At 24.6% G+C, this 20696-nt stretch overlaps 1 protein-coding gene across 1 annotated transcript in view; it reads right to left on the minus strand.

Annotated features, from left to right (window-relative positions):
- Positions 1 to 20696, minus strand: part of LOC145837959 (neuroendocrine convertase 2-like) — a 52645-nt gene that overhangs the window by 31368 nt on the left and 581 nt on the right. The window lies entirely within an intron of this gene.

Below are 20696 nucleotides of genomic sequence, written 5' to 3' on the forward strand. Positions count from 1 at the left end.
AAATGACTACTTTAAGTCTACTTTTCAATTTTTAGCTAAATAAAATATGCAGTTAATAATTTATTTTTCCATTTTACAACTAAAGTCATTTGATTTAAAACTTTGCTTAATTTGAAATACAGTACTTATACATTTCTTCAAATGTATTAAATATAATTAGTTAAATACTTTTTTTTCTTAAAAAAAATAAAATAAAACAAAAATACATTCATACATTGTATGTAAGACGTACAGACACCCTCATTTACAAGAACGCCTTTAAACTAAACATTATGTCTTATTTGCTCAATATTTTGAGTGGAGAAAAGGAAAAATATCAAACAAAAAGAATTTTCGCTGATAATTTTTTTTTCGTTTAGCTCTAGCACCGATTTTTAGTTAGTTCTGACAAATCTGTAATTTTTTTTATCAAAGATTGTACTTATGTATATTCACTAGCTTGCAGTATTTACAGCTTATATAATGAAATGTATTTAGCTTAGCAATTTTTTCACAAGTTATCTAGACAATTGCTAAATACTATTTTAAACATATTTTAGTAAAATTGTATCTTCTAAGAAATTGAAATATGGTTAGAAAAAAAATTGGACACTATTCATAAATTATAATTATCTTATAAACAGGATTAACTAAACCTAAATCGGAAAAAAAAAACATTTAAACATCTTTTGTAACTATAGAAAATCAAATATTTTATAACTACTCTTTTAAGGGAAAATTTACAGAACGTTAAAAAATTATAATTTTTGATTGTTTCATTTTTATATCCGAACTGTATAGCTTTGATGACATAGTGCTTAAACACTCCTCTTTTTTTTAAAGCAAACATACGTTTTATACCAGGCTATTTATCGTTAATGAAAAATTTGTACCATCTACAAATATTGCAAATGCAATATCGATCATCTTACGAGCAACAAGCATTTTAATAAACTGGGTAAGTTAAAGCCATTTCGATGCACAGGCTATTTTCAAGTCTTACTAGGTTTCAATTACAAACTTAAAATACATTTAGGAAATTTTTTTTAAGTATGTCTTTTTAAGGAACCCCTCAGTTCCAACCCGCGCACAATTTCCACCCGATAAAGTCCGAGAATTGCTTACCAACTAAGGGTAAGGGTTAAGGGTAACAGTGATAGTGAAAAATAAATGAAAAATAAACTTTAAAAAAATTAATAATGAAAAAAAAGTGTTTGAATTTTGCGCGGGTAGAAATTGTGAGTATACAATTTTTATTAAGTATCATACTTGTTTAAAGATTTTGAGATTTTGTTTTTATAAATTGAGGATATTTATAGTAAATAAAACTTTTTTGTCTAGTTTAGTACATACTACCTTTAAAACTTTTAAAAATACTTTGTACTTTTTCTTATTTTTTGTATAGTATAATTGCCGTTACTTTCACTTTGCGCATATACTATTTTTTTGTTTGTGATTATTTTAAACTTCCATTTCTTAAAACAGATGCTCCTAGCTTTTTATTTTTGTTAGCTTTATGTATAATAAACTAATTTATGCATTTTTGTGCATAAATGTATAAGGGTTAGAATAACTAGGTTTAGGTAAACTTAATTAATGTGTACTTAACACTTTATGGATCACAATAAAAGTTCTCGACTTAATGATAAGGAGACTGATCAATTCAATTTTTTCAATTTCATTAACAAAACAATGTTTCACTCGTTTGAATTAAATCAAACGAGGTTATCTGTTGAATAAAATCTTATTCAAACAGAATTTGAATAAGATTAAACAATATTTGAATAATATTCTATTCAACTGATGATCTCGTTTGATTTAGTTCAAACGAGTGAAACGTCGTTTTAGTAATAAAACTTTAAATATTGAATTGAAACATAAATAATAACAACTAAACGTTAAAAAAAGGTTTATAAATGATAGCAAAACCAATGCTAAGTCATTCTAGATGATTTTACAAGAATAAAAAAAAGAGAAACGAAACTAAAACAAATCCTTTAAAAATCTGGTTTTTGAAAAATAATTCTTTAGGTTATTATAAAACTAAAAGTTATATACTTCAGTGGTTCTTTTAAAGTTTATTTACAAATACTTTAAGTTGAATTTAAAATATGGTAAAAAGAAATAACCAATAAGTGTGTAATATTAAAAAAGTAGTTTTGAAACTTTAAACATAATATTTTTCAAAAGGACACTAAAACTTATAGTTCATCTATTTAGTATAAAATTTAAAAAAAGAGATATAAGTATTAAGCTTAACTATAAAAAATATTTTATGTATATATATATTTAGAAGGAAATAAGTATAAATTTACTCAATAGAAGTGTTTTAGAAACTACTAAGATATTATTTATTTTCGAATACAATACAAACTTTTGGTCAACTTAACTAATATGCATGTGTTGGAGTTGAACTTAAATCGCTGCATAGTTTGTATAAATGAAGGTTATTTCTTACATCGTACAGCTTTAAGACATACTGTTTTTTAGATTTAAACTGTCATACTAATAGAAATTTAGATACTTGATTGTTTAACTAAAAATAGTACGCAGATTTACAGATGTCTTAATGTATAGATTTTTGAGTAAAGAAGTTTCGAATTAATACACCCTAACCGATTTTAAAGTGACACCGATTCTAAAGTGACAATGTTTACTTTAGAGTTTCGAATACGCTTTTATAAAAAATTACACCAAAATTTTAAAAGTTCAGTCTTAATAAATTAATTAGTTTTAATTCTTAATAAGTAACTTGCGGGAGAAGTTATACGTTTTTTATTTATAATAAAAGTTTCCGATTTTTTTTGAAATTATACTGAAAGAACTTAATTATTTTTCGACTTATGTATATAAAACATTTTTAAAGTTTTTACCTTGACAATATCATTATAGTCTATTGAACGACAAAAAAAACACTCAAACAATTTTGTCCTAGAACCTGGTGCACGAAGATCCTTTCGGTTATCGAGTCGCTCACCACTTGGATACCTTGTAACGTGTTGTCTAGGACAAATTATAGTATGTTATTGCCTCATAACGTCTTAATGGTCTAGTTTGTATACATAAAAATTTTTTCAATAGAAAATTTTAATAATTTTACTCAATTAGCAAGTTTATTTTATCTAGCTATAAACACATAAAATCTCATTTTTTTTACAGATTTAGTTATCAATATGCTGGAAACATGAGATAATATAAAAAAATACTCACGCCATCAAAAAATCACAATATAAAGTAACAGAAGCATAAGCAGTTGTACCAGAAAATTATAAGACTGAAAGTAACAGGGTTGCCAAATGTTTTTGATAAATTTTACCCTGGTTTTCAAAATTTCTTCCAGGTTTTTAAATTTACACGTTTTAGAGTCTATTTTTAGTTAAAAGTTAAGTTTAAGGTAAAAAACTGTGTTAAAGAGTATAACGAAATTAAAAAGATATCTAAAAGCTCCTTTAAATGTAATTTTTAAAATAAAAAAGTTTTTGATGATAAAATTTTTTTTTTTAATTTACTATACGATAACATTTTTGTGTCAAAACGTAATTTTATTACTAAACATGTAAAAATTGTTTAAAATTCCGGTTTTTTTTTTCAAAATTTTTCAGATTCCTGGTTTTTCCAGATTTTTTTAAAGCCTAATTGTCAAATTCAAGGTTTTTCAAGGGTTCCAGTTTTTTTTGTCAACCCTGAAGTAAGGAAGACATCTAAATCCAAATGTAGTAGTAATACACAAGCGACCACAAAAACTGTCAGCATAATTTATTAATAACAAGGTCCTAGCATAAGAATATTTTTTTAATTTATACACCCTTGTGGAAAATAATATATGACTAAGACAAAAAAGGAACAATAAAAAGCACAAAATTTTTAATATTAAAAAATAAAAAATGGAACTTAAGTCGAAATGTAAAGCTTTTGAGTTTATGCGGAACAGTGTTAGGAGTGTAATGATTACTACACTGAAGTTACAATTGCGTTCTTTTTACAAAGCTGGTGCTCTCATAAAAATAGTATTTAAAAGTGCGATCACAAGTTAAGCTAATGACTGAGTCGCTAATAACTTACAAAACAACAATAAACAAATATTTGTTGAAGTATTTTCAAATTTGTTTATAGACACCACAAAAAATGAGAATTAGACTTTTAAGAAAATATATGGATAAAAAATTGCAAGCAATAATATTTATTTACAACTTAGTTTTACAGCCCTACAAAAGAAATATATTTTTTGAAGGAATTTTAAATTATTTTCGAAAAAAAAAAACAGTTTATACAATAAAAGTATCTTAACATGTTAAGTTTGTACAAATTGAGTTTTATTTACCACTTATGTTGGTTTGTAATTACGACCTAATTTATGTATAAATTCTCTAACTGTTTTTATTTTTTTTGTCTACAACAACAGCTTTTTTACTAAATTGTAGATCAACTCGATTGAAACACTTTTTTTTGTTTTTTTTTAATAAACTTTTTTTTTTTATTGCTAAATCTCCTTACCAAAAGTTTTAAGCTAAAAACTAAAATAAAACTATATAAATGCTAGACTCTTGAATTTTGATACAAAATTTTTTGAAAATTTAGATTTGAGTAAATTTAAATTAAAAATAGTTACTGGTAGTTATGAAAGTTAAAAACTATATTTTTTTTTATTTAAACTAAGCTAAGTTGTTGATAAGAGAAAAACTAGACTTTTAAAGCTATGTTATAAGTATGTCATTAACTTATTTTTGAAAATTAAAATATTAAAAAAAAATTCATATATTTATAAAAATGTAACAAAAAGCAAACAAATTTTTTGCATAACTTGTTATTATTGTTTAAACTTTAAAATATGTATCAAATATATTTCGTTATAAGCGAACTAAGTTTCATTTGTTGTTTCTTTTTATAACTATAATAATTTAATAATTATTTTAACTAATTATAATAAAAATGATGTAACTATCAAAGTTAATTCAAAGTAAGATAAATGTTTTAACAATTCCAAAAAATTAAGTAAAAGTTTAAATTGAAAATAAAATATGTTTAAAATATTTCCACAAATAAATGATTTAGATTATGTCTTAAAAAAAATAACATATTAAATATTTTTTATTTAGATCATGCATCTAATTTCAACGAATTTAATAAAAAAATTGAGCTTTGTAGTTGCTCAGGTTTGAAAAAAAAAATCTTTAAAATCTTAGACGAACGACATCTATAATCCCAGTTTAAGATTTCTAGTTACTTTTAATATTTGCGAAAACTAATGGTTATAAAAAGAGTTTTTGCCTTCAAAGTAGAATGGTTTTAAGTAAAGCCTCGGCCTCGGGGCTAGTATACTTAAAAACTAGTGTAAGCTATAAAAAATCTGAGTCAGCAAAAAAAAATCTTTTTTCATTTAATTTTTAATTTTATACATTTAAACTTCATTTTTATTATTTTTCAATGTGTTTGGGTAAGGTGGGTTAGGGGTAATGATATAAATTAAACAGCAGAAAAAATAAACTTTTAAAATTTGCTAACTCAGCTTTTTTAAAGCTCAGACTCAGACTTACCTTTAAATATATTTTCCAAGCCTCAGCAAATCTTGCGGGTTTAAGAATAACTTTTTAAAACTTAATTCGTTAAAACGAGCATTTGACACAAGACAATCTAAGTTTATGAAACATAATAATTTGTAAGAGCTGTATTCGGAAAATATTTTTGCAGTTTAAAAAAACTTGCCGCATCCCTTCCACCTAAGAAAAGGTTTGGAAAGTTTTTCTTTCGATTTTATATTTAAATTAGAATAGGTAATATTACAGTAAAACATAAATAACATTTAACCCCTATCCCTTCGCTAATTAACTAAAAATTATATTCAAACCAGAATTCCTAACGCTAATTCATTTTACTCAATATGTAACAAGTTGAACAAAAAAACAAACATAAAATAACTACTACTACTATAATCAAATTTAGTTACGAGCATGAACTTGGCTTGAATGGCTTTTTTGTAACTTTTTTTAAACCAAAATTTAAAACCTTTTATTTTCAATTTCTTTAATGCTAACTTAGAACTTTTTTTTACTCTAAAGAACGTTCATTTGCTTTGCTTTTCACAAAATTTCCATCGAATTGGGATTTTATTTTTGTAGTGGGGCCTCTTTAAAAATTTATCGTTTTTTTGCGTTTTTTTTTACTTAACACCTATTTTTTTTCTGAAAATAAAAATTTTTATTTTTAAACACATTTATTAAACTGAGTTTAAAGACGTTATTATTTTTTTTTTCAATTTTTTTTATACTATAAATTTTTCAGAAAAACTCCAAATTTGCACGATTTTCGTTTTTTTGGTGCATGGTTTTATTGCAAGATATAATATTTCGATAATAATTTTTAATTTTAACGGACTTATATATTTAAGTTTTATGATGTTATTATATTTTTTTCCTAATTTATTATTAATTTTTGAATATATGACCCATACAAGTTTTACCCAAGTTCTTAGCACTTGAGCACTTTGTTTACGTAATTTGAGGGATTTCTTGCTAAAGTGCTAAGATTGTAGGTAAAACTTGTATTGGTTATATATTCAAAAAGTAATAATAAATTAGGAAAAAAATATAATAACATCATAAAACTTAAATATATAAGTCCTTTAAACATAAAAATTGCTATCGAAATATTATATTTTTGCAATAAAACCATGCACTAAAAAAACGAAAATTGTGCAAATTTGGAGTTTTTTTAGAAAAATTTATTTAGGCATATGTTATTAAAAAAAAATTACAGAAAACAAAACGTCTTTAAACTTAGTTAGATAAGTATGTTAAAAAAAAAAATTAAAAAAACTTATTTTCAGAGAAAATAGGTGTTAAGTAAAAAAACGCTAAAAAACGATAACATTTTAAAGGGGCCCAACTACAAAAGTAAAACTCCAATTCGATGAAACTTTGTGAAAAGCAAAGCAAAATAACGTTCTTTAAAATTAAAAAAAAGTTCCAAGTTAGCATTTAAATTAATAGGTTTTAAAATTTGGTTTTAAAAAAATTACAAAAAAAGTTATTCGAGCCAAAGTAACTCTCGTAATTTAGTTAATCAGAAGCGTCTTGATCTTCAGCAAAAAATAAAAAAGTCCCTGTAGTAATTCACACTAAAACAGGACTAATAAATAAAATATCTTGAAAAACTATGCTGTAAAAGCTGATCAGTAGTCAATCCCAATATTGTGATGAAAATGACCTTACTTTTATATTTACAGCTCACATAACATCTTCAAGTATTGATAATTGATAGAATTGATAGTTTATTATTTTAATTTTATTAAGTGTTAAAAAGTTAATATATATAGTAAATTAAGAAAGTTGTTTTTCAATGGACAAATATAGGTGTTTGTTTTTTAGGTAAAGTTCAGAGAATTCCACAATTAACTAATTCTACCAGTGGCTGAAGAGTAGGAGTCAAACAGTCATTGACTTTTTTTCTTACTATAAAGTCAAAACAGGTTTTATACATTTATAAATACCAGGAATCCTCAAATCCTGGAAAATCCTAGAATAAGGCAAATTAGGCTAAAAAACCTGAAATTTGAAAAGTTTTGAAAAAAAACCTGAAATTTTAAACAATTTTTACATGTAAAGTAGTAGATTTTGAATGGACTAAAAAATCTATCAAATAAAAAAACATTTTTGTGTCATTATCAAAAAAAAAATTTAACAAAAGGTATTTGAAATAGTTTTACAGTTTTTATATAAGTTGTTACTTAATACAGTTTTTAACCATAAACTTAACTTTAAACTAAAAATAGACTCAAAAACTATACTTTCGAATACCTGGAAGAAATTCAGAAAATCTGGAAAAAGTTTCTCAAAAGCAGTGGCCACCCTGTGTAGACCAATTCTTCTTAAAAAGAAACTTGCTGACAGCTCTGTGTAATTTATTTATTTATTTTTAATCTTCTCAAAATGTTTAACAGTTTTCTATTTAGTTTATTAATTATCTCATGATAGTTTTAAGATTTTTTGAAAAACTTAGGTTAACATTTTTATAGATCTGGAATGAGATTTATTTGATATGTTCAATATTTTGTTAATTTATAACCAGATATGTTCAAGAACTTACTTTTATTTATTTTGAAAAGTTTATTTAAATTTTTTACACCCTTAAGGCTAGCTCCTTACTTCTTTAGTATATGTCCTGGACATGACGTTAAACAGTTTTAGTGTGCAACTAAATAACTGAAAGGTTTTTTGTACACCTAGGTCTTTGGACTAAACGTTTTGAGCGTGTTTTTTTTGTCATTCAATTTATAATATAAAAATAATATACTAAAAATGTGAGACCTGATGGCTGTAGAGTGTAGGGGTCCTACTGACAGCTTTGAAAACTCTCTAAGTTAAACTTTGCAAGATCAATACCCATTGCTAAAACATATACAAAAAAAAATTGCATGTTATGACAGTACTAATAAAAACCTTGAAGTGCAATTCAGTGATTAATTTATAAAGTTAGATTTTTATTGGTCAATTAAATTTTAAATCCAAAAAATAAACTACTATCTATAATAATATACAGAATTAACACATATATATATATATATATATAGTTACTAAAAATCACCCCATACTTAAAAAATAATAGAACCTGTTTTGATTTGAAATTTAATAGGTAGATTTTGAAAACATATTTTTTAATAAATTTAGTAAACATTGAATGTTAAAGCATATATACACTACTTTACTTTTTATTTTTTGTTAAAAAAATATTATGAGGTATAAGTACAGTCACCTCTTGTGAATCTTAATACTCGTTTGATTACTTATCTTGTTTAGTTAGGTATTTTACAATTCTATAAAAATAGTTGCAAAATTTATAATACTGTAAATTTATTATATGTATTGAATAAGTAATATTTTTGTTTTTTTTACATAGTTTTAAATGCTAACTCACCTCTATATTTGTTAAGAGTTTGTTAAATTATGTTCCCTGACAGTTGGATAAACATTAAAATATGCTTCAGTGTAGTATAAGTTTTGATAGTAAGCAATAGTTTAAGTAAAAAATAGTTCTTTTTATATACACATAAACAATTGTTATTTACTAAATAACTTCTTTTTGGTACTAACTTTAAATAAAAATTGGAGACAGAAATTCATTTTGCAATTAATTTTTTGTTAACTTAAAATTTTTCGTTTACAAACGATTGTTCAAAACAATAGGAGATAAATTTTTCATGAATTAGTCTATTTATGCCTTTTTAGTTTGCGCCTCCTATAAAAACCCATTGAACTTTTTAATTTTGATTGCTTGTACATCAAAAGTTACTTTGAATTTTAACATACAGTAAAAGTTACTAGTAGTTAAGTTATTTATGTAAAAAGAACAAAAAGTGTTTTTCCCACCTCCCCTTTACATCTTTAATTTGATTAATAGGTAAATTTTTTTGACGTATTGCTAGCTCTACTTTAATATGAAAACAATATTTTTGTAGCCTTTTGGAAACATATAGTGTTAATTATATTAATAAGCAAAAAACAACTAATGTTTGACTTGTTTATCACAGTTTCTACGCATTAATTTGTTTACTACAGTCTACGCATTAAGCGTTTTATCAGAACAGTAGTGTTAAATATATATTTTCACGATAAATAATCAAAAGAAGTGGTTTAAAACATATCAAAAATGTACACAGTCACTGATAAAATTTTTGTGTCTAGCAGATGATTTAACTTTTTATGATACAAAATAGTTTTGTACAATTAAGTTGTCTTTTTAGTTACTGACATGAAACTTGTTAATAAATATGAAAAATAGAACAAGACTGACTATCATATACTTAACCTATCTATAAGTCAACAATTTTTCTTTGCTCATTAAAATAGTTTATATGCACAATGCACGCTTGCTTAAAGATATTTGCTCATAATTGATATTTTATAATTAAGTTAGGCTGATTTGGGATAGTCTATAAACATTTGATTTGTTTTTTTTTTGCTTCAAAAAGTGGCATCCCTGTATACTTAAGGTTTGAAACTAACAAATTTAGATAAAATAACTCATTTAGTACCTTATTTGAAATGTTTTATATACCTGTGTACAAATTTTATGTGTATGAAATTATGTCTTTATTTAGGCAAATATATTAATTTATTAAATTGTATAACTATAAATTTTCTGAATTTATATATAACCAAAATAAATTTTTAGTTTTTAAAGGTATGCATTTAGAACAAACTGTAGAAATGACTAAGCCTTGTCTTGTAAGGCACATGATAGATGGATATGTGTTTTATGAATTTGAAGAAAATTTTGATTGCTCTTTGGACAACATATTAAGCAAAAGACAAAAAGATGACATATGTGAAATTGCTTTGAAAAACGAGGAGCTTAATAAATGTGTTAATGAATCTTACTTAAATAGCACTGATAAAAGACCTTTGAGTCTAGAAAATAATGTTAACACTTTTGAAAACTCTAATGGAAATATCATAACAAAAAATTTCAGTGAATTAATTGTAGATATACATGATGACAATGACCTTTATTTATCTAAAAAAGACAATGAAATTGTATATGAACCAGAAAAAATAAAGTATAACAATGGGAATAAAGACAATCATTTAAATTCAAATTTTTTTGAAAATAAATCCTCTTTTTTGAAATACACTAAAAAAATCAAAAAGAAAAATTTTTCACCACTAAGAATACAAGCTATTTCTCCTAAGAAAAGGCTTACAAAAAAAGTTGAACTATCAAATCATTCGCAAACTTTAGAAATGTTTAAAAAATGTGTTTATAAAACCAACAATTCTTCTAGCTCTTCAGTCTCGAAAAAAAATGGCTCATTTTCATCTAACAGTGTACCATGCTGCAGCAAAAGCTTGAAATCAAATGATAACAGATTTGTTAAAGTAGAAAGAAATCAATTGAAAAGGTTAAGCTCATTTTTGATAGAAAATTCTAATAAAAACTCAGTATGTAAGATACAACCTGTTGTTGATATTACTAAGCAAGTAGAAAAAGTTGATCAGCCAATTGCTAAAATTATGCCCAATAAAGAAACTAGTAAGGTTGACAGAAATGAAAGTTCTTCAGATTTAAATGCTACTACAATAAATGAAAATACTTTAAACCACTCTGAACATAGCAGTAATGTTATACTAGACATTGACATGAAAGACATTGATTCAGTTCACAAACATGAATACAGCTTAAATGATAATCCGTTAGTAATCGAAGACAAATATATTTCTCCCACTAAAACATTAGAATGTGCAAGTAGTAAACAATTAGAACAAAACTTTGATCATGGATTTGAAATAAACATTGAAGACATTGATTCAGTTCACAAGCATGAAAACAGCTTTAATGATAATTCGTTAGTAAACAAAGACAAAAGTATTTCTCTCAGTAAAACATTAGAGTGTGCAAACAGTAAGCAACTTGAACAAAACATTAGTCCTAAATTTGAAATGAACATTGATTCAGTTCATAAGCATGAAAACAGCATTAATGAAAATATGCTAATAAACAAAGACCAAAAAAATTCTCTTGATAAAACACTAGAATGTGCAAACAGTAAAAAATTAGAACAAAACATTAATCCTGAATTTGAATATGAGTCAAGTACATCAACTTGCCAACCAGTTCTTAATAGCTGTTATGCCCCATTGTCAGAATGGTCTGTTGATCAGCTGCATATGTATTTCTATTCCTTGAAAGGTTTTGAAATAATTGCAGACAAATTAAAGTATGAAGATATTGATGGCCATGTTATGAAAGGTATGCTTATGGAGTTAGATGTTAAACAATTTGCAGATGAAATGAACATAAAGTTAGGAGATGCTATAAGAATTTTTGGACGTTTAAAGGTAATAAATACAAATATAGATAGCTGAACTATTGTTTATCTATAGTCGAAACGTTTTGTTTTGACTAGAAGAATTGAAATATTTCCAAAGGATAGAGGTTTGATAACTTCTTTTTAGTACTACAGTTCGTACACAAATCTAATGGGTTTAGAACTTAACTTTTTAATCAGTATAGATGCTGAAAAGATTTTGTTGTTTTAATAATTAGAAATTCTTCTTATAATTGCATCTTAAAATTTTAAAAAGTTAAGTATTTTAATTTTACCTTTTAATTTTGTTTTAAATTAGAACGTTAGAAATAATTTATATACAAACATTTAAACCTAAAATAACTAAAAATTATATACTAAATTAGTAAAAAAAAAAAATTATTTGTTTATTTATACAATTTGTCAAGTATTATTAAATTAATATTTCCACTAAATAGTTTTGTCTTTTCTTTAATTGAAAATACAGTTTTATAAATTTTGTTTTGCTTAAAAAAAATCATTACTATAAAAATTTTGAATAAAATCTTCAACATTGTAAATACTAGAAAGGTAGTTATCTAAAAGTTATGCCGAAATAGTTTTTTTTATCATCTAGAGCAGGGGTCGGCAAACTGTTGCCCGCGGGCCAAATATGGCCCTCAAATCCAAAATCTGCGGCCCGCGAGGTACGTTTTAGCTAAAAATACCTTTTTTTTTTAAACAAATGAAAAAAAAGTTTTCCAATAAAAACTTACAATTAGGCTCTTAATTTAATAGTTACTCTTAACTGCTTATTTTGTAATATTTTGGTTTAGAATTTTACTTTTCTACTAACTACTTTGATTACTTTTAAATAATTGCGGCCCTCTTTTACAAAATTTTCTTGAAAAATTGGCCCGCGAGTTACAAAAGGTTGCCGACCCCTGTTCTAGAGCAAAGTTAGGTGGCCTCTTAAATTAATGATCTTAAATTGCTTAAGTAAACCTTTTTGGGCCAGGTTTATTGAAAATAAAGTCTTAAGTGTAACGAGCTAGTTAAAGAACTGAGTAAAAATATAATCAACTATTTTGAAGCAAAGTTTTTTGGTACTAAAATCTGGCTTCAGTTTTCCGACCTTTGACCTAGAGTTTTCTAAATTTTATGATATAATTAGAAATTTCTTAATTCTCTAATTTAGGTTTAAATAATCGTGTTTCAGATGTTTTTTTAATTTTTACATTTTCAAAAATAAACAGTTAATATAGCTTATTGTATCGTAATTCATCATCTGTTATTATCTTTATAAATCGTTCATTGTTTAAATTAAACAAACAAACTTAAAGAGTTACTCTTCAGTATAGACTATGGATTGTAACAAATTGAACTTAAAATGTTTATGGTTTTCAAAACGTCATGTTGATGCTTTAATTTTTTTACCAAGAACAAAAAGAAAACTGTTTTATTATTTTTTTAAGTTCCAAATACATTTAAAACAAATAAAACTGGTTTTCATTAACGTTAATTAAACAATTTTTTTTGTACAAGTTGTCATGTGATAAATTAAATTATTAAGGTTTTTATCATACCAATTCTGTCATCAGACTGCAAGCCTTTCGTAGACTGAGACTCTGGTTACATTCTTATTGAAACTTGTCAGTCAGCCTCGACCGAAAAACCTGCTAACATCAATTTACAAACGGTTTATAAGGTTTTACCACGAAGCAACCATTTGCTGGCATTGATCAGTGACGTCATCAAACGGTTGCTTTGTGGTAAAACATAGTAAACTGTTTGTAGATTGATCAAGTTTTTCGGTTGAGGCTGACTGACGAGTTTCAATAAGAACGAAACCAGAGTCTCAGTCTACCGAAAGCTTATAGCTTGATGATCGAATTGGTATGATGAAACCTTTATGTTAACATGAGCTTGTCTTTCGGCTTACAAAGATCCAGGCTTAGGTCCTGCAGACTTGCCGAAGTTTTCTTTGATATATCAAATGAATCTTAAAAGATTCATGAATTTTTGTATTTGTAGCGTGATAGTTGTTTTTTTTTTTTGTAGACCTGTTTTTGTTTTAAAATACTTTCAAAAATGTTAAACTAAATTTTAAATAAGTGCTAGCCTGATAAAAAGAAAATTTATTTTACAAAATTACTTGATCTTATTATGCTAACATAAGAATAAATTTAGCTAATGAAGTCTTTAAAAGAGAAACAAGTTGATAACTAAAGTTAAAATTTATTGAAATAAAAATTTAGCCAATTTTTCTTTGCTACAAATCGTTTCTTCCAGATCAGCATCTCTTACTAGAATAAGAACTTTAATAACTATGAGACTAGCAAACTGTGTCACCACTAGTTGAATAATTGTTCTCATACTAAATCTTAATAACACTCATTTAGTTACAAAATATGGTCGATTATTTATTCTTTTGTAAATTCTATTCGTTTTATAGGATTAAATGAGCACCGTATCTAGAATGGCATTTAATTTTTTTAGATGTTTAAAAATCAAGACTACATATATAAAACTTAATATTTATATTGGTTTTTTTCTAATTTATAAAAAAACAGTAAGTGGAATTTCGAAATAAACTAATACGGATGGCATACTTCTAAGAATATTACCCTTGCATTTCAAACTTCAGTAATTATTTTAAACGCAATAGATAGTAATAATAGCAAAAAGTTTAGTACTACGAACTAAATAGTACAATACACATCACAAAATATCATGAGTGGCAAAGATGTCAAACAACAAAACAGGCTATACAGTACACCTTCATGTTTGAACGGTATATTTTGTTAAACTTTTATAGGACTCTCACACATAAAACCTATCTCAAGCTAGTTTAATTTTTTTGAGGATCTCTAGCTATATTTAACTCTTCCAAAAATCTGGCTAATTTATTACAACTTAAACGGGACTGAGTTACAACCATACTCAGAATATTTTTAAGTAAAACCTAACTAAATTATATAGTCCAGAATCATAAGGTAAAAGTAAATTGTACCAGATAGGAAAATGTTATTGAAGTTTAATAAACTCCAGCTAGTTTGTCGTGAATCGGCAAGTTTTGGGTAAATCAAACTTTTTTCATTGAAAAAGTGTCAAGCATGCTTCTTAGCAACAGTACTTTAACTTTGTTTCATAAACTCTTTCAAGCTAGTTTAAAATGTATTGAACTTGGTTTTTGTTAAACTCAGGCTTGTTTCACAAATCTTTGACTTAAGGGAATTTATATTTTTTAAGTATTTTTACTTAGTTTTGTTTATTTTACAGTATTGAAGCTCATTTATAAATTGAATTTTCCATCTAGAAGTTACTACTACTTACAAAATAAACTATTATTATTGTAAGTTTAGATCTTAGCTTTTTTAATTATTAGTTTACACGCTCCGTAAAGTTTTTGTTTCTGTAAAGGTGGCAATCTTGTTTTTTTTTTCATTAAAAAAAAATTCAATCAAATTTTGATAAATTTTGTTTTATTATTCCAAATATTTAATAAAGAGTGATAAATTGAAAACTAAACTTAGCTCTAAAACATTCTGAACTAGTCTATTGTAACTATTGTTTCGTCCTGAGCAAGATGTTAAAAGGTATCCGCGGTGTACGCCTCGATAACCGAAAGGTTCTTCGTGCACCAGGTTCTAGGACCAAATATTTATAGTGGTTTTTTTTTGTCGTTCAATAAACTAGATATTAAGATAATTAGTTGTTGCATTTAGATAAGTATTTAAAAAGCATTTTATGTTTGTTAGCGCTACTTATAAAACGTTAAAAATAAATCACAAAACATTCTTTTGGTACTTCGCAGACATAACTGGCTTAAAAATATTTGAAAAGGAAAATGGTATATGTCAAAAAATATTTTGCTTCAAATCTTTAAAAATGTCATACGATTCAATTTTTAAATAATATCAGAGCTTATAAAGAAAAAGCCAAGTTTGTTTAGAAAATAAAACTGTCAGAGAATGTATTTTTCTTTTTTATTCATTAAAAAAACTATAAAATAAAAATAGTATTTTATCAAACTTCTTTAAAAACAAAAAAGTACCCAAAATATACCATTTTTTCTATAAGTTACATCATCACTTCTATGAATCAAAGCTAATAAAAACCTAAAGGGTAGGTCTTTTTATGGGTAGTATTTTATGGGCAATATTTTATGGGTAGAATTGCTGCAATCAATTATGCCCATAATTTGATGTGATGTCATTAACATTATGGGTAGTATTTAGATGTTGCTGCAATTAAGTTGCTGCAATTAAATGAAAATCAAAATACTGTCCAGGCCTTATATAAGTATTATGGATAGTTTTTGTAGTTTTAAATTTATAAACAAACAAATAAAAATAACTTGAGTTAATATAAACCAATAGTTTGATTTGTACATTTATTTAAATTACATTTTGTAAACTAACAGAAGTAATGGCTAGACTGATAAAAATATTATGGATAATTTTTTTAGTTAAGATTTAATAAAAAAAGGAACTTGATTACACTTAAACTAATTGTTTGATTTATAAGTATATTTATGTAATTTATATTTTTTATTTTAACAGAAGTAATGGATTGGCATATTTTAAACATTTTAAATATTTTTTTTGTTTAAAATTTTATTAGCAAAATTAAAATTGAACACACATAAATCAATTGTTTAATTTATAGTTGTATACATGTAATTTATATTTAGTAAACTTGTAGAATTAGTTGTTTGGTCTCATGTGTACTATTTTATGGGCACTATTTTATGTGTAGAATTGCTTCAATCAATTATGCCATAATTTGATGTGATTTCATTTAAATTATGGGTAGTATTTATAAGTTGCAATTAAATGAAAATTAAAATACTGTCCAGGCCTTATATAAGTATTATGGATAGTTTTTGTAGTTTTAAATTTATAAACAAACAAATAAAAAATAACTTGAATACACACAAACCAATAGTTTGATTTTTTTTTACATTTATTTAAATTGTATTTTGTAAACTAACAGAAGTAGTGGCTAGACATGTTTAAAGATTATACATAGCTTTTTTATTTAATATTTAATAAAGAAAATAAAAATTGAATACACTTAAACCAATTGTTTGATTTAAAAGTATATTTATGCAATTTATATTTTTTATACTAAGAGAAGTAATGGCTTGGCATATTATAAATATTTTGGATAATTTTTTAGATAAGATTTTAAAAACAAAATTAAAATTGAACACACATAAACCAATTGTTTGATTTATAGTTGTATATACGTAATTTACATTTATTAAACTTATAGAAGTAGTGGTTTGGTCTATGTGTACTACTTTATGGGCACTATTTTATGTGAAGAATTGCTTAAATCAATTATGCCCATAATTTGATGTGATTTCATTTGAATTATGGGTAGTACTTAGATATAGCTGCAGTTAAGTTGCTGCAATTAAGTAAAAATAAAGTACTGTTTTAAATCAAACAATGGGTTTAAGTGTAATTAAGCTTTTTTTTCTTTATTAGATATTACATAAAAAACTATCCTTAATTTGTTAATAAGTCTAGCCACTACTTCTGTTAGTTTACAAAATACAATTTAAATAAATGTACAAATAAATCAAAATATTGTTTTATGTATATTCAAGTTATTTTTTATTTGTTTGTTTATAAATTTAAAGCTACAAAAACTGTCCATAATACTTATATAAGGCCTAGAAAGTATTTTATTCTTATTTAATTGCAGCCACATCTAAATACTACCCATAATTTAAATGAAATCACATCAAATTATCTCATAATTGATTGAAGCAATTCTACACATAAAATAGTGCCCATAAAATAGTACACATAAGACCAAACCACTACTTTTATTAGTTTACTAAATATAAATTACATGTATAAAACAATAAATCAAACAATTGGTTTATATGTGTTTAATTTTAATTTTTTAATTTTTTTTATAAAATCTTAAGTATAAAAATTAGCCAAAATATTTTTAATATGCCAAGCCATTACTTCTGTTAATATAAAAAAATATAAATTACATAAATATACTTTTAAATTAAACAATTGGTTTAAGTTTATTCAAGTTTTTTTTATTAAATCTTAAGTAAAAAAATATCCATAATCTTTTAATAAGTCTAGCCACTACTTCTGTCAGTTTACAAAACATAACTCAAATAAATGCAAAAATAAATCAAACTATTGGTTTATGTTATTCAAGTTATACTTTATTTGTTTGTTTATAAACTTAAAACTACAAAAACTATCCATAATGTTTATATAAGGCCTGGACAGTATTTTATTTTTCATTTAATTGCAGCAACATCTAAATACTACCCATAATTTTGATGACATCACATCAAATTATGGGCATAATTGAATGCAGCAATTCTACACATAAAATAGTACCCATAAAATACTACACATAAAAAGTCCTACCGCTTTTAAAGTTGGAGCAACGCAGACTTTACTTGTTTAGTAATTAAATATTTGTGTAGTTTCTCTTAATAAAACAATTGATAGAATTTATAAAGTGTCTACTGTTATGTTATAGCATTTGTTGGTGTAAACAAAAGTAGTAACTATAAAAATGTTTTTTTTAACAAACCTATTCTTTGGTTTTTCTTTTCTTAAAGTTTTTTTTATAAAAACTAATACACTCGATGAACTCATTAGTATAAATAAAAATTTAAAAACAAAGTTTTTGAAAAGGTAGCGTTAGTAAAATCTAATAATTGACTAAACCATGAAAATATAACAAGACTAGTTATACGTTTGAATAAGAATTAAAAATAATTAAATCAACTAATGCTTGTTAAGTTTGAAGATAGTGTTAAAACTTAATGTAGAAAATAAAATAGAAGTTAAAGACAAAAATTAAAAGACTTATAGTTGTTTAATTTGTAATACTGTTGATAGTAGTTACTATATGTTGGTTAAAACTTATTATTAAATTTAAGTTTGAAACTTGTCAACTATATGCTGGTTGATAATAACTATAGGTTAGAATGATAAAACTAAATATAATTAAAGTTTAATTATCATTTAACAAAAGTAAATAATTTTAATGTTTGTAGGTAAAAATTATTTTTTTTAAATATAACAAACTTTAATATTTTTAGTTAAATAATAATTTAAAGAAAATTTTAAAGTGTTACATTTGTACCTTGATCAAGTTATTGAAATGGCGTGGTCAGTTTTTAGTAGACTTAAGAAGTAAAAGTTCGAAAAGTTATAACTAAAACAAACATTAAACACAAAGTATCGTGGTAAGAAGCATATTAGAATCTGAATTAAATAATTCAAATTTTGTTTATTTAAAATTGATAAAAAAGATTTTATAGTTACGAAAGTTTATTTTCTACAAGTTAATAAGTGTAGTTCTACTTTAGTAAGTAGCAGGTAAAATTGCAGTTTCTAGTTTAAAAATAGTGCATACACTCTTAACTTATTAACTTATAACATTTTCTTTATTCAATAATAAATTTTATGCAAACTGTTGAACGGCATCTTTTTACAAACAGGCTCTCATAAATTATAAACTTATTATGATATTATAAATATATTTTAGTCTTATTAAGTAAATTAGTGATCTTAAAGTGTTCACAGAAGTCAATAAATATTTCTTATCTAATGATTTCATCTTTTAAGTTCAGTACTTGAAAATTTAGTAAGAAAGTAGAAAAAAATATACTAACTTCTGTAAAGTTACTAGTTAAACAACATTTTCAGTGAAAAATCAAAAAATCCTTTTTAAGGGTAGCACAGGCTTCAGGTAACCAGCCGCTCCTAAATTGTTGTACAAAAGATAAAGAAACTCATAATTTCATAAACTGATGAAGTTAAGAAACTTTTATTAAACTTACACTTCAAAAAAATATTGGTCGTGGTAAAAAAAGGTATTGTTAAACTTTTTTTTATTTAATGACAGATTAAAATTTATTTTTTTAAATGTCTGTTTAAGTATTTTCTATGCAGTTTTATAAATTTTCATAGTTCTTGAGTTATTTTGTTCGAAACAATTCAAAACATAACTATTATTTATAAACTATATTAAACTTATGTTTTTTTTTTTGAAAATTTTCAAGCGTTAGGATTTTAGTAATAAAACTTTCCTATTTAAACCTGTGTTTTAGAATTTGTGCACACTTTTGTTAGACAATATAAACTAAAATATTTCTGGCAATCATAAGGAGTTTTTCTAATTGAATTTTTTGTTTCAATAGTTTTAAATTTTGTAAATAGCAAGATTTAAATTGTACAGAATTTCTGCAGCAAGTGTTATATTTTATACTAAACAAGTTTCTTATAAGATAGTGAAAGATCAGTAATGTTTGAATATAAAATTTACTTTATAATATACATAAAAAAAAAAGTTTTTGTATCTTTAGTAGTCATCTATTTATGACTATAATTATTTTTTAGAAATTTAAATTGCAAAAAGAATTAAATAAATCACAATGCCCGATAGTCAGTTAAAGCTAGAATAGTTTTATAGAAAGATAAGTCTTTTGTATAGTAAATTTTAATTATAACTTCCATTTCTCAAAATGTAAGTAACTAAAGTGGTTTTGAAAGTTCTTATATACAAAGCAAAAAACAATTAGATTACTGCCATTAATAATACTTGATAAATATCAAATGACTTACCTACCATCATAATTACAACAAACACAATGAGGTTAAAAATCATCATATTTTAATTAATAATTGAATAATAAAAATACTTTTTGACACAAAAAAAAGTTCACGTAAAATGTATTTGACCTTATTTCGACACTTTTAAGATTATATGGTTTTTTTCTTTAATGAAAAAAAAATATTGTAGCTTTAACGAAGTTTAAATTTATATCATACGTTTTTACATACAATTTTATAATTAAACTATATTGTGTTTAGTATGGATACTGCTTAGAGTGAATGCAAAAGTGAGGTTTTTGTAGATAATTATTACAGGCTAA

This window comes from Thalia democratica, chromosome 1, assembly GCF_965202585.1.
Source record: "Thalia democratica chromosome 1, ktThaDemo2.hap1.1, whole genome shotgun sequence".
Lineage (NCBI taxonomy): Eukaryota > Metazoa > Chordata > Thaliacea > Salpida > Salpidae > Thalia > Thalia democratica.